At 39.5% G+C, this 13,359-nt stretch overlaps 1 pseudogene; it reads left to right on the top strand.

The window, feature by feature from the left end:
- Positions 1-12,127: 12,127 nt before the first annotated feature.
- LOC116542724 lies at positions 12,128-12,929 on the top strand (annotated as a pseudogene).
- The last annotated feature ends 430 nt before the right edge of the window (positions 12,930-13,359 follow it).

Below are 13,359 nucleotides of genomic sequence, written 5' to 3'. Positions count from 1 at the left end.
TTGCTGTGATGGTGAGTAATAAAGTTCTTTGTCTCTGACCTAGGAGTCTCAGGTCTTTAGCTAGCATCAAAAATAAGAGACTAATACTCACTGGAAAATATATTTTAAACATTAATAGGTAATTTACTACCTTGTAAGTAGGGTAAAAGAAAACCCCTCACCTGACATTTTATAGGACTGCTGAAAGGCTAGATGCAGTAGCCTAAATAAAACACCTGGCACTAAAAAGGCACTAAATAAACACACACAAAAATTTTCCTTTAGTGTCTTATTTAAATTTCTTTAACTATCTTAGATAAATAGTTATTGACAAAATTATAATGGCAGCCAGGCACGGTGGTTCATGTCTGTAATGCCAGCACTTTGGGAGGCCGAGGTGGGTGGATCACCTGAGGTCAGGAGTTCAAGACCAGCCTGACCAATATGGTGAAACCCCGTCTCTACTAAAAATACAAAAATTAGCCTGGCATGGTGGCATGTGTGTGTAATCCCAGCTACTCGGGAGGCTAAGGCAGAAGAATCGCTTGAACCCGGAAGGCAGAGGCTGCAAGACTCCATCTCAAAAAACGAAAAAAAATTATGATGGCAGGAAGGCTGCTCCTCCCTTCACCTTTCCATATAATCTGTCTCGTATCTGTCCCACATGGAGGGGAAAGGTAACCAAATTCTCCTACAAGGACTTACAGCAGTTACCTCTCTGGAGGTAGACGTGCCTGTAATAGAAGGAAACTGAAGAAGATGTAAGCCATGGGTCTGTAACAATGGAATTTCAAACGTGGGGTGAGAGTAGATATTTTGGGGCAGGAGACCACATCTATACTTCAAACTCCAACACTGCTTGCCTATTCATTACCCTTCTATCCCGACACTGGATCCTCTGAAGTTTACCTCACATCAAGAGAGGGGAAGGAAGGAAATTTTAGAAACAAAATTTATGCCAAAATTCAAAATTATTTTCTGATAACTGAGAAGATCTATGTGATGCAAAAGAATGTAACAAAACAGACTCTTCACAGGATGGTTATAATGTGGTCTTTATCTCCAAACATACCTAGAAACAAAAAGGAACCTTGCTCTCTGCACTAGTTTTCTATTCCTGCTGTAACAAATCACCACAAACTTGGTGGCTTAAACACAAATTTGTTGTCTGAAAGTTCTGTAGGTCAAAAGTTCAACACAGGTCTCATTAAGCTACAATCAAAGTGTCAGCAGGCCTGGTGCCTCTGTGGAAGCCCAAGGACAGAATCTGTCTCCTTGCCTCTTCTAGCTTCTAGAGACTATGCTCATTTCTTAGCTCCTGACCCCGTTTTCCCATTCCTGGCAGGTCAAGCTCTTCTCACACTGCCCTCTCTCTGGTTCACCGTAGCCAGAAAAGATTCTCAGCTTTTAAGAACTCCTTTGATTACATTGGGCCGACTGGGATAATCCAGGATAAGCTCCACATCTCAAGGACCTTAACCCTAATCAAATCTGCAAAGACCCTTTTGCCAGATAAGGTAATATATTCGCATGTTGGGAAGAGGGGGATGATTAAGATGTAGAATAATTAGGACTAATTGGGACTTGGAGGGGCATTCTTCTGCCGACCACACTCTGCTTTTAGAAGCCTCCCGAGATTGACTCATTCCCAAAGACGTTCAACTTGACCATTTTTCAAGAGAATTGAAATGGCTCTAAAGGTAAAACATTTCTACCACAGTGAGGCAAATGAAAGTGCCCAGTGGCGGGGCACTGTTTAATTTTTGTTTTAATTTCTACACATTGCCAGGAAAAAATAATTAGAGGAATGTTTTTGAGATTCTAAGAGGAGCCACTCAGCTTCAGTAACCATGGTGATGGAAAATTCTGAGAAGAATGTTAACTTCCATTATGTGAGAGCAGATGAAACCAAAGCCTTGGCCCACACAGCAAACCTTTGGATAGCAACGTGTTCTAGAAAAATGGAGCCTGAAGAGTCCAGATTGCTTTTTCTTGAAATATCAAGCAAGTCTAAAATGATTACTACCCATGAGGCTTTTTTTAATGCTGTTAGGTTTGGGGGTGTATTCGATTGTTTTGCATTGCTATAAATGAATACCTAAGGCTGAGTAATCTTTAAAGAAAAGAGGTTTAATTGGCTCACATTTCTGCCTGGCCCTGGCATAGTTGGCTTGTAGTGAGGCTTCAGGAAGCTTTTACTCATGGTAGAAGGCATGTCACATGGCAAGAGAGGGAGCAAGAGAGAGGGAAGGAGGTGCTAGGTTCCTTTAAATTGTAAACTAACAGCAAGAACTCACTCATTTCCATGAGGATGGCACCAGGCCATTCAAGAGGGAGAATCCCTCCTGACCCAAATACTTCCCGCTGGGCCCCACCTCCGATGCTGGGAATCACATTTCAACTTAAGATTCAGAGGGTGAAAACGCTCAAAGCCTACCAGGAGGTAATGAAAGTGATATGACAATGTGAGGTGTATGTTACCTGGAAGGTAGCAGGAAGCATAGCAGATGGTGGGAAGAAGAAAAGTGCCTATGTACCTTGGAGATAACACCCACAGAAATATCTATTCATTCAAAAATATTCGTTGAGCATCTCTGCATTAAAAAAAAGCACCATGTTAGGTGCTCTGGACTTGAGGATGAATTAATCAAGAAGCTTATTCTGAGGGAATTTGCACTCATTCTTTAAGCATAGGAGACGAACGGTAGCTCTCTAGAGCAGTCCTTATCAAACTTCGTTGCCTACGTGTCTTGTTAAAATGTAGATTCAGTAGGTCCAAGGTAAGGCCTGAGATTCTACGTTTTTAACAAGCTGCTAAATGATGATAGTGTCAGTGCTGCCGGTCGCAGGACCGTGCTTTCAGTAGCAAAGATCTAGAGGAGCATTTCTTTTTTGTTTCTTTTTTTTTTTTTTTTTTGAGACAGAGTCTCGCTCTGATGCCAGACTGGAGTGCAATGGCGCAATCTCGACTCACCGCAACCTCCGCCTCCCGGGTTCAAGCGATTCTCCTGCTTCAGCCTCCGAGTAGCTGGGACTACAGGCACAAGCCACCACGCCTGGCTAATTTTTATATTTTTAGTAGAGACGGGGTTTCACCATGTTGGCCAAGATGGTCTCAATCTCTTGACATTGTGATCCGCCTGTCTCGGCCTCCCAAAGTGCTGGGATTACAAGCGTGAGCCACCGCGCCCGGCCTAGAGCAGCATTTCCTATACCTCACTGTGCTTGAGAATCACCTGGGGAAATTTAACAAACAAATGATGCCCAAGGCTCCTCCCACATCTTTCGGTAATAATTAGCTACAGTGAGACCCTGGCAACAGTATATGTTGTGAAAGCTCCCATGATTATTTTAATATATAGCTAAAGACTGAGTACGGTTAACACAAAGCATTATAGCTGTTGAGAAATCTTGGTTCTTGTTGGTTCTTAAAATGTGGGCCCCAGACCCACAACATCAGTAATCACAGAACTGGTCAGAATTGTAAATTCCTGGGCCCTCCCCCAGGCCTACTGAATCAGAAATTCTGGATGCCAATTAAAAAAAAAAAAAAAAAAACTGTTTTAAGGCACTTCCAGATGAGTCCAATGTCCAATCAAGTTTGAGCCGCACCAACCCAGGGCAGCTGTTCCACGCCGAGATGCACATTCGAATCAGCTGGAGTGTTTCAAACCCACAGCCTCACTCTATCCCTGAATCAACTGGTCTGCGGTGGAATCCTGATTCGGGTATTATTGAAAACATGCACAGGTAGCTCAGAAGTGGCCCCAGACCAAGAACCACTAATGGAGGGTGTTGCCCAGAAAAATCATCCCCTTCTCTTCTCATTCATTTATTCATTTCTTTCACACATTTCACAGAGCAACTACCCAGTCCTCACCATCAAAGAGCCCTCCCCCATTTACAGAAGAAGACTAAAGAGCTTGGAGGTGGGGAGCAACACAAAATGGGGAGTAGACTAGGTAGAAGGGAGCAGTACAGAAATAAGAGACTCCGAGCAAAGAGGACAGATCCAAGGGAGACAGCCTGGAGGCTGGGGACCCAGCTGGAGGTCAGCACAATGGCCTGCACGAGAGGTGAGCCCTTCAGAGGAAGAGATGAGAAAAGGAAACCCCTGTGACTCATCACCATCAGCCTTGGCTGCTGCTCCATTGGTGGGCCTTTCTACTTGTGATCCATATGTGCCTATTTAGCAGCACAGTCACTCTCTCTCTCATTCTAGAGTGTACTTCAGCCCTGTGTTAGTAAGTTTTAGAATGTCAGGGTCCTGTCATTTCATTGTCAGCAGATTCAGCGACCAGAGAGAAGAGGAAACACAGGGAAGCTTTATATTAATAAAAGTCTTGCGTTGAGTATTCCTAAAGAACAGTCAAAAGTAAGCAGTTTGCATGCTTCTTTTCTGGTAACAGTAATGAATTGGGGCCTATCCCTTTCCAGAGCTCCTGAAAAGCAATTTGATCCAGTCTCCACTCCAGAACCTGAATGAACTTTTTGCTCAATACAGCTGCTGCTGGCCAGTCAGCTTCGTGGGACATGTGCCAAGAGGTCTTCCATTCCATCTTGAATAAACAAATGAGAGTCCCAACAAAAACTCTTCCAATGAGCCCTTTTGCTGAGCTAAATTCAACATATGTAGTAATCTAGGAGGATGCACCAGAATAGAAAACTACTTTAAGCCACAGAAGCTAAAGGAGCAATTGTAATGTAAGTATTTTCTACAAAGTATGCATGTAGGATCAGCAAGCATGGCAAATGCACAGCAGCCGCTGCAGGGACTCAGGGCTATGAGCATGAACGCAGAGTTGAGACTGTGGATTCTGGAAGAAGAATTCCCTTGAGAGAGCATCAAATTCAAAATTCACCCATATATGGCTTAAAAGCCAGCCAGGTTATCATATCATCTGTAATGATTATTCACCAGAGCCAAGAGCATTTATATTTTGAAGATCAGAATAAGATTCCCAACAACACGGTAAGGGAGTACTTCAGGGAGCAGTGGGAATATGTGTGTGATGAAGCCAAATTATAAAGTCATTATTAGGTCTGGTGTGGTGGCTCACACCTGTAATCCCAACACCTTGGAAGGCCAAGGGAGGAAGACTACATGAGCCCAGGAGTTCGAGTCCAGCCAGGGCAACCATCAGGCTGAAGCAGGAGGGTCAGTTGAGCCAGGGAGGTCAATGCTGCCGTGAGCTGCGGTGGCACCACTGCACTTCAGCGTGGACAACAAAGTGAGACCCGGTCTCAAAATAAAAAAAAAAAAAAAAAGTCATTACTTTAAAGGGCTTCTGAAGACTACATAGAATGAACTGCCAGCAGCCCAAGGAATTATAAAGGAGCTCCATGTATTTATGCAAATGTTGAGGGCATTTATTCATTTCAAAGAGTGTTTAGTTCCTGCTGTATTATCAATGCCTGTCAGGACAATATAATGTTTAACACTATCTGGATTTGATTCCTGATTGCTACTAATGGACATGAGACCCTATGAAAGGTCCTCACTTTTCTCATCTATAAAGTGGGAATAATAATAATAGTAACATCCTAAAGATTATTGAGGCTGGGCATAGTGGCTCCCTCCTATAATCCCAGCACTTCGGGAGGCTGAAGTGGGTGGATCACCTGAGGTCAGGAGTTCGAGACCAGCTTGGCCAACATGGCAAAACCCTGTCTCTACTAAAAATACTAAAGTTAGCTGGGTATGGTGGTAGGCACCTGTAATTCCACTTACTCAGGAGGCTGAGGCAGGAGAATTGCATGAACCTGGGAGGCAGAGGTTGCAGTGAGCCGAGACAGCACCACTGCACTCCAGCCTGGGTGACAGAGTGAGACTCTGTCTCAAAAAAAAAAAAAAGATTATTGAGACAATGGATTAATATATAAGGTTATTAATACTGTATCAGGCATATCATAAGTACTCAATAAATTTTGTCTATTATTATGATCCTTTCCAGGAAACTAAGGTTCTCAGCATGTTGACGGAGGAGGATTACATGGATCAGAGTATACTAAAGACAGTTTGTCAAGACCTAGTAAATGCAGTAAATTCCTCTAAACTATACCAGTATTCAGTGCTTAAACTCAATCAATTCCTTACTCTTCAAATATTGGAAAATGGCTGAGGGATTGCATTTTGATGATGTTGACCATGGAATCAGAAGAGATTAAATTCATGAAAAGGCTTTCAGAAATTCCAATTGCACATAAAATTGTATAACTGAGTAAAAAATTAGAAATATAACATTGAGACTTGCAACAGAACCTGGTTAGACTTCCACTTCAACTCTACTTCAATTTCAAAAAAAAAAAAAAAAGTTTTCAGAGTCATTTTTAATAAAAATTAAATTTAGTAAAGAAAATAATTTAAGCAGTTATATGAATCAACAAACATTAAAGCCATAAGATTGTACAATTCCTTAATGCTGTCTACACTGGCCAGACAATTGCAAAACAAAAAACAACTTTCTTTTTATTTATTCCATTAACCTAACTCATTTGTTAGGATATCTATGATAATCTCCTACAGCCTTCTTAAGTACAGATTTTATGGGCCTAGGAAATGTAGATTCCATCTAAAAAAGTTGAACTCACAGAGGCAGAATGTAGAATGGAGACTACCAGAGGCTGGCAGATAGGGACAGTGGGGACAGGATGGAAAGGTGTTGGTCAAATGGTAAAAAGTTTTAGTCAGACAAGAGGACTGACTGGAGTTCCATTGCATAGTATGGTGACCATAGATGATAATCCTGTATTATATACTCAAAAACTGGCAAGAGAGTAGATTTTAAATGTTCTCACCACAAAAAAATAAGTATGTGAGGTGATGAAAATGTTAATTAGCTTGATTTAATCATTTCCCAATGTATATATGTATCAAAACATTATGCTGTATACCATAAATGCATACAATTTCTGTTTGTCAATGACAAAATAAAAACATAAACCTAATTCTATTTTTATAAACAAAAGTTAAACAACTGGGAATTTCAGAAGCAACATAATTTGTTATCTATCTAATAGGAGTTGCAGATTGGAAAAAAGAGATTGAATTAGAATGAGGAATAACTCCAATAAATAAATAGAAAAAGTTTTTCAGAATACATGTTTTCAAATTGAAAGAGCAGGTGAAGTGTCAAGTAAGATGAAAAAAAAAAAAAAAGACTAGCATCTAGAACAGTCAGATGACATTTCAGAAAACCAAGGATAAAAACAAAATTCTAAAACTTCCAAAGAAAATGAATAAACATATAGACAGATAAGCAAATAAATAAACACATGTCAATCAGATGGTATTATATTTCTCACTCATAATATTATGAGCAGGAAGACAAGAAAACAATATCTTGAAATTATTTTAAACTTATTACCTAGTCTTTCAAGAATGAGAGAAAAATAAATATTTTCCTTAGTCAAAGACTCAGGAAGTCTGTGATTCACGAGCCGTTTCTGAAACAGATGTATAGACAGCATGCTTGGAGGAAAACAAAAGAAGAACAAAAAATGAAACTAAAAGATGACACAGAATAATAGCTATTTGGAATCCCTCACCACATGAGGAGTAATGAGGAAAGCATCAGAGGAAAGAAAGTAAAGAGAAGCACATGAAGAGTTTTTTAATTGTTTGAGAGATGGAAACAGATATTCAATAGGATAAATGTATAATTTAATGTGTGTGTTAGCAGGTTTTACTGTTGTTTTTTACACAGTAGTAAATAGAAATGTAGGTGTATATAACCTTAGGAAGCCTTCAGAAGCGATACACTAACAACAGAAGCCATAAGAAACAGACTGACAAATTTGTGTACGTAAGAATTTAAAACTCTTATGGGCCGACGAAACTTCAAACAATGTTAATATGGCAAGGAAGAGACAAGTCTCAGACTTGGAAAAATATTTGCAAATAACATATCTGGCAATTTGTATCTAGAATATTTAAAGAACCCTTAAAAATCAATAGTAAGAAATAAAACAACCCTATTTTTTAAATGAGCATATTATTTAACAAATATTTCACCAAAGAGGATATGCAGATGGAAAACAGGCACACGAAAGATATTCTACATGGTTCAACATTAGAGAAACACACATTAAAATCACAGTAAGATGCCACTGCACAGTTATTAGAGGGACAAAATAAAAAATACACCACCAATGTTGAGCAGAAGTAATGCAACTGGAACCTATACAGTGAAGACAAAAAATAGTAAAGATACTTTGGAAAACAGTTTGACAGTTTCTTATAAAGTTAAATGCACACTTAATACATGATTTAGTAATCTCACTCCAAAGTACCCAAAGAAACAAAAATTTACTTTACCCAAAAACCTATACCTTGTCATTTAGAGCAGCAGTAGTCATAATAGCCAAAACCTAGACACAACACAAATGTCCGTCAAAACCAGAATAGATAAGGAAATGGCTGGGTGCGTTGGTTCATGCCTGTAATCCCAGTGCTTTGGGAGGCCGAGGTGCGAGGATCACTTGAGGCCAGGAATTCAAGACCAGCCTGGGCAACACAGTGAGACTCCCCTCCCCCTCTCTACAAAAAAAGAAAAAGAATAAATAAGGAAATTGTGATATATTTACACAGTAGAATCTAGACAGCAATGAGCAGAAATTGCCTACAACTACATGAAATGATATGGAGGAATATCTCCAACATAATGTTAAGAAAAAGAAGCAAGACACTGTAGCATACATATTGTATAATTTTATTTATATAAAAGACAAAAAAAGTGATGCGTGAAAGGGATGCTGGCTGGGAAGATGCACAAGCTGGATGCTGGTAATATTTAGTTTCTTCATCTGGGTGATGGTTGCAGGGGGTGTGTTCAGTTGTAAAAATGTATACGTTTACACACTTATGATCTATGCTTGGTCCTATCGTAAATCATACTTGAAAAAATGTTTAAAGAAAAAATATATAATGTAAGCCCCACAATAATCATCAAACATGTAAAATGATCAAACTACTAATATTTCGGGGAAGACTAAGGCAAACTAAATCATTTAGTTTACCATTTTTTTTACCCATATGAGATTGGCAAAATCATAAAGATCAAAAATATTAATGTTTTAGGAGTGTGTGAGAAATATATACTCTCACATACTTTTGGTGGCTACCCCAAAGGACTCAGCCTTCCTGAAGAGTAATCTGGCAGTATTTATCAGTGGGCTTAAATGTGCATGCCATGTGACTAAGCATTCTCACTTATAGGTACCTGTTCTTCCTATATAAACAGGCATACACAATGCTGGCGATTGCACCATTTGTGATACCAGAAAATTAGGAACCATGTAAATTACCATACAAGCAAAATAAATTTTGGAATGTTTATATTGTGAAATACTGCACGTCTTCTGCAGAGGATGAGTTGTATACAACATAAGACATAATTTTAGGCATTTTTAAAAGTATGTCATAGAACAGTATATAGAATATATCATTTGTTAAAAATATTTATATATGTAGATATAGCTATATATACAAATGTACTTGGAATATATAGAAGAGAGAAGCAGAAATATACTCCAGACGGTTGACAGTGATTTTTTTTCCCTTCGGAAGGAAGTGAGAACGGAGGGAGGACAGGAAATGAAGGAGGTGCTTTCGCGATTCATGCTCTAGGTTCTGCACAGTTTCTGTGCTGAATCTCTTACAATCATAATATATTCTCATATTATTAGTGCAATTTTAAAATGTTAAAGGGTGTATTAACAATTTTAAAGAAAATACACTACAGAAAACACATAAAGTAGAAGTAAAGCTAAACACAACAGTTAAGCTAAATTTAGTGACAGTTAGTAGATACTACAAATTGGTTAATTATAACAATAAACAGTCATACTCCCACATAAAATTCAGGTTATATGAAATAATAAATTCAACAATTGGCTGGTGGAAACAGACACAACCAAAGTACAATTTATTTTTAATTTACAGACAAAAGGTAGGGGAAAAGTCTGTGGCAGGTGCAGAGATTGGCATGTTGTGGCAAATGCAGCCAGCCTGTGGACAACAGGCATGATGCCTTAAAAGGCAATGCAGTGAGTCAGGAGCTGCTCTGGGAATCGGGGACGTCAGCCAGGCATTGACTTACCTTACCCTCAGCCTGCTACTCACGGTGGTGCTGTCTGTGTGGCCCGTGTAGGCATTTGACTTAAGGGGCCCCAAAATTGTGAGAATGTTATAAAAGTAGAGTTATAAACGCATATTGGTAACAACCGTAGAAATAATAACCATAATCCTAAAAAGTACCTAATGGTTAACACCAGTATCATGGTGGAAGGCATTGAGATGCCAGGCGTGGTGGTTTATGCCTGTGATCCCAGCACTTTGGGAGGCTGAGGTGGGAGGAACACTTGAGCCCAGAAGTTCAAGACCAGTCTGGGCAACATAGGGAGACCCCATATCTACAAAAAAAAATTTAATTAACCAGATGTGGTAGTGCATGCCTATAATCCCAGCTACGTGGGGATGCTAAGATAGGAGGATTGCTTGAGCCCAGGAGCTGCAGGGTGCAGTGAGCAATGATTGTGCCACTGCACTCCAGCCTGGGCAACACAGAGAGACACTGTCTGAAAAAAAAAGGGGAAAAAAAGCATTGAGACATGAAATCGTCATTAAATAAGCATAGTAAACTGTAAATTAAAGAACAAAAATTCAACAATTCTGAATTATATGTCCAAAACAACAGATTAACACAGACAATTAAACAAACACCTGAAATTCAAGAAAAACAGGAAGAAATAGATTGAAATTACAGACCTAACTATTCCAATATAAAAATAGCCAAATGTATCAGTTTTTGAGATCTTTCTATCTGCCTGGTACCATTCTGAGCACTTTACATACATTGTCTCATTTAATTCTCACAACTCCATGTGGTAGGTGTTGTTACATCATTCTCCCCATTTCACAGATAGGAAACTAAGATTTGAAAAAGTTAAGTGACTTTGCCAGGAAAACTCCGCTAGTAATAGGTGACGCTACGACGGAGACTCAAGTCTTTCTAACTCCATGGCCCATTCTCTTAACCACAGTAGTGTGTTCTCTTAATACAAAATAATCAGAAAGCTAATCATCAGTAAAAAATAAAATAATAGAAGATATTACAGAGTTGATCAAGAGAATCAGTTAGACAATGGAGAGACGCAAAAGATAGAATAGAATATACTTCATTTTTAAGAATATAAGGATGTATAAAAATTTACCATATTATGGATGAAGGTAGACAAAAAGAAGTCAGAAAGTCTAATATTTCACAATATTAAAACAATATAATTAAAAACTAAAAGTTCAATCAGATTTATATCAGCTTTATTTATAATAGCCAAAAACTGAAAACAACCCAAATGTTCACTAACTGGTGAATGGATAAGCAAACTGTGGATGCCACAATGGCACACTATACAGCAATAAAAAAAAAAAAAAAAAAAAGAGAGAGAGAGAGACTGGGCATGGTGGCTCACGCCTGTAATCCCAGCACTTTGGGAGGCCGCGGTGGGCAGATCACGAGGTCAAGAGATGGAGACCATCGTGGCCAACATGGTGAAACCCCGTCTCTACTAAAAATACAAAAATTAGCTGGGTGTGGTGGTGCACGCCTGTAGTCACAGCTACTTGGGAGGCTGAGGCAGGAGAATTTCTTGAACCCAGGAGGCGGAGGTTGCAGTGAGCCGAGATCGCGCCACTGCACTCCTGCCTGGTGAAAGAGCGAGACTCTGCCAAAAAAAAAAAAAAAAGCATTCTGTGATACATGCAACACATGGATGGATCTAAAAAATCTGATTTTGAGCAAAAGAAGTCAGACACAAATGACTACATACGGTGCAATTGAGTTTATACGACATTCCATAAACGGCAAAACTATAGTGACAGAAAACATATCAGTGATACCCAGAACCGGGAGTAGGAGAGAGAGTTGACTCCCAAGGGGCATGGGGAGCTTCATGAAGAGGCAGAAAGGTTTTATGTCTTGATTGTGGTGGTCACCACACAATTTTACACATTTGTAGGCCCTCATTAAACTCTTTCGTTAGAAGAGGTAAATTTTATTGTATATAAATTATATCTCGGTGAACTAGAGTTTTTAAATGCATGCACAAACAAAAATGTTAAATACTTCCTACATCAAGAAAATAATGCTGTGGCCTGTGTGATTCCCTCTGTCCTGCGCGGCTGTTCTCTGGAGCAGTAGTTGCTTATATCCATCTGCCTTTTCGGCCACCTAAGCGCATGCCACCACTCCATGGAAGATTCGATGGACTTGGACACAAGCCCCTTGTGGCCCCAGAACTACCTTTTGGTTGTGAACTAAAGGCCGACAAAGGTGATTGCTTTAGGGTGGATAATGATGAAAATGAGCGCCAGTTATCTTTAAGAATGGTCAGTTTAGGGGTTGTGTAAAAGATGAATTGCACATTGTTGAAGCAGAGGCAATGAATCACGAAGGCAGTCCTACTGAAGTAACACTGGGAACTTTGAAAATGTCAGTACAGCCAGCGGTTTCCCTTGGGGGCTTTGAAGTAACATCAGCCGTGGGATTACAGTTGACGTGTGGATCAAGACCAGTGCATATTAGTGGGCCAATGCATATGAGTAGCTGTGGAGGAAGAGGCAGAGTCAAAAGGTGAGGAGAAGAATGTGAAACTCTTAAGTATTTAATATATCTGGAAGGCAGTCCTCCACTGGAGGTAGTAGCAAGTTTCTGCAGAAAAAAGTAAAACTTGCTGCTGATGAAGATGACGATGATAATTTTGATGATGAGGAAATTGAAGAAAAAGCCCCAGTGAAGAAATCTATGCAAGATACTCCAGCCAAAAATGCCCCAAAATCAAACCAGAATGGAAAAGACTCAAAACTATCAAGACCAAGATTGAAAGGTCATGAATACTTCAAAAAAACAGGAAAAACCTCCTAAAAATACCAAGAGGATCTAGTTCTATAGAAGACATGAAAGCAAAAATGCAAGCAAGTATAGAAAAAGCACATCGAGCAGTCCTGGGCAATACTGCAAAATTATGTCCAAAGACGGGAGAGAGAAAAGAGACAAATATAGTCCATGCTGAGTATCATCAGCCATCCAGACTGAAGTCTTCTGTTTTCATCTGAATCTCCTTTCCTGATGTGCCACCCATGCTCTTTCCAGGCTGGAAACAAACTCACTCTTATGTCCTAAAGCACTTTCTTGTGATGGCTGTGATGCTGTGAGCCTTGCCCTTTGCTTTCTGTTACTTGCGTATTTGCCTCACCTCTCTGATCATGTTTTAATCTCCTTTGGATCTCCTTGGCTGCTCAATAAATATTTGAATGAATCAAAAAAGAAAAGAAAAAAGAAAAAAAAAATCCCTATACTACAGAATACTTTGAAATGATAT

Source organism: Sapajus apella, unplaced genomic scaffold (genome assembly GCF_009761245.1).
Source record: "Sapajus apella isolate SASKATOON/1434 unplaced genomic scaffold, GSC_monkey_1.0 scaffold4, whole genome shotgun sequence".
NCBI lineage: Eukaryota > Metazoa > Chordata > Mammalia > Primates > Cebidae > Sapajus > Sapajus apella.
This window is presented reverse-complemented; position numbering and strand designations above follow the sequence as displayed.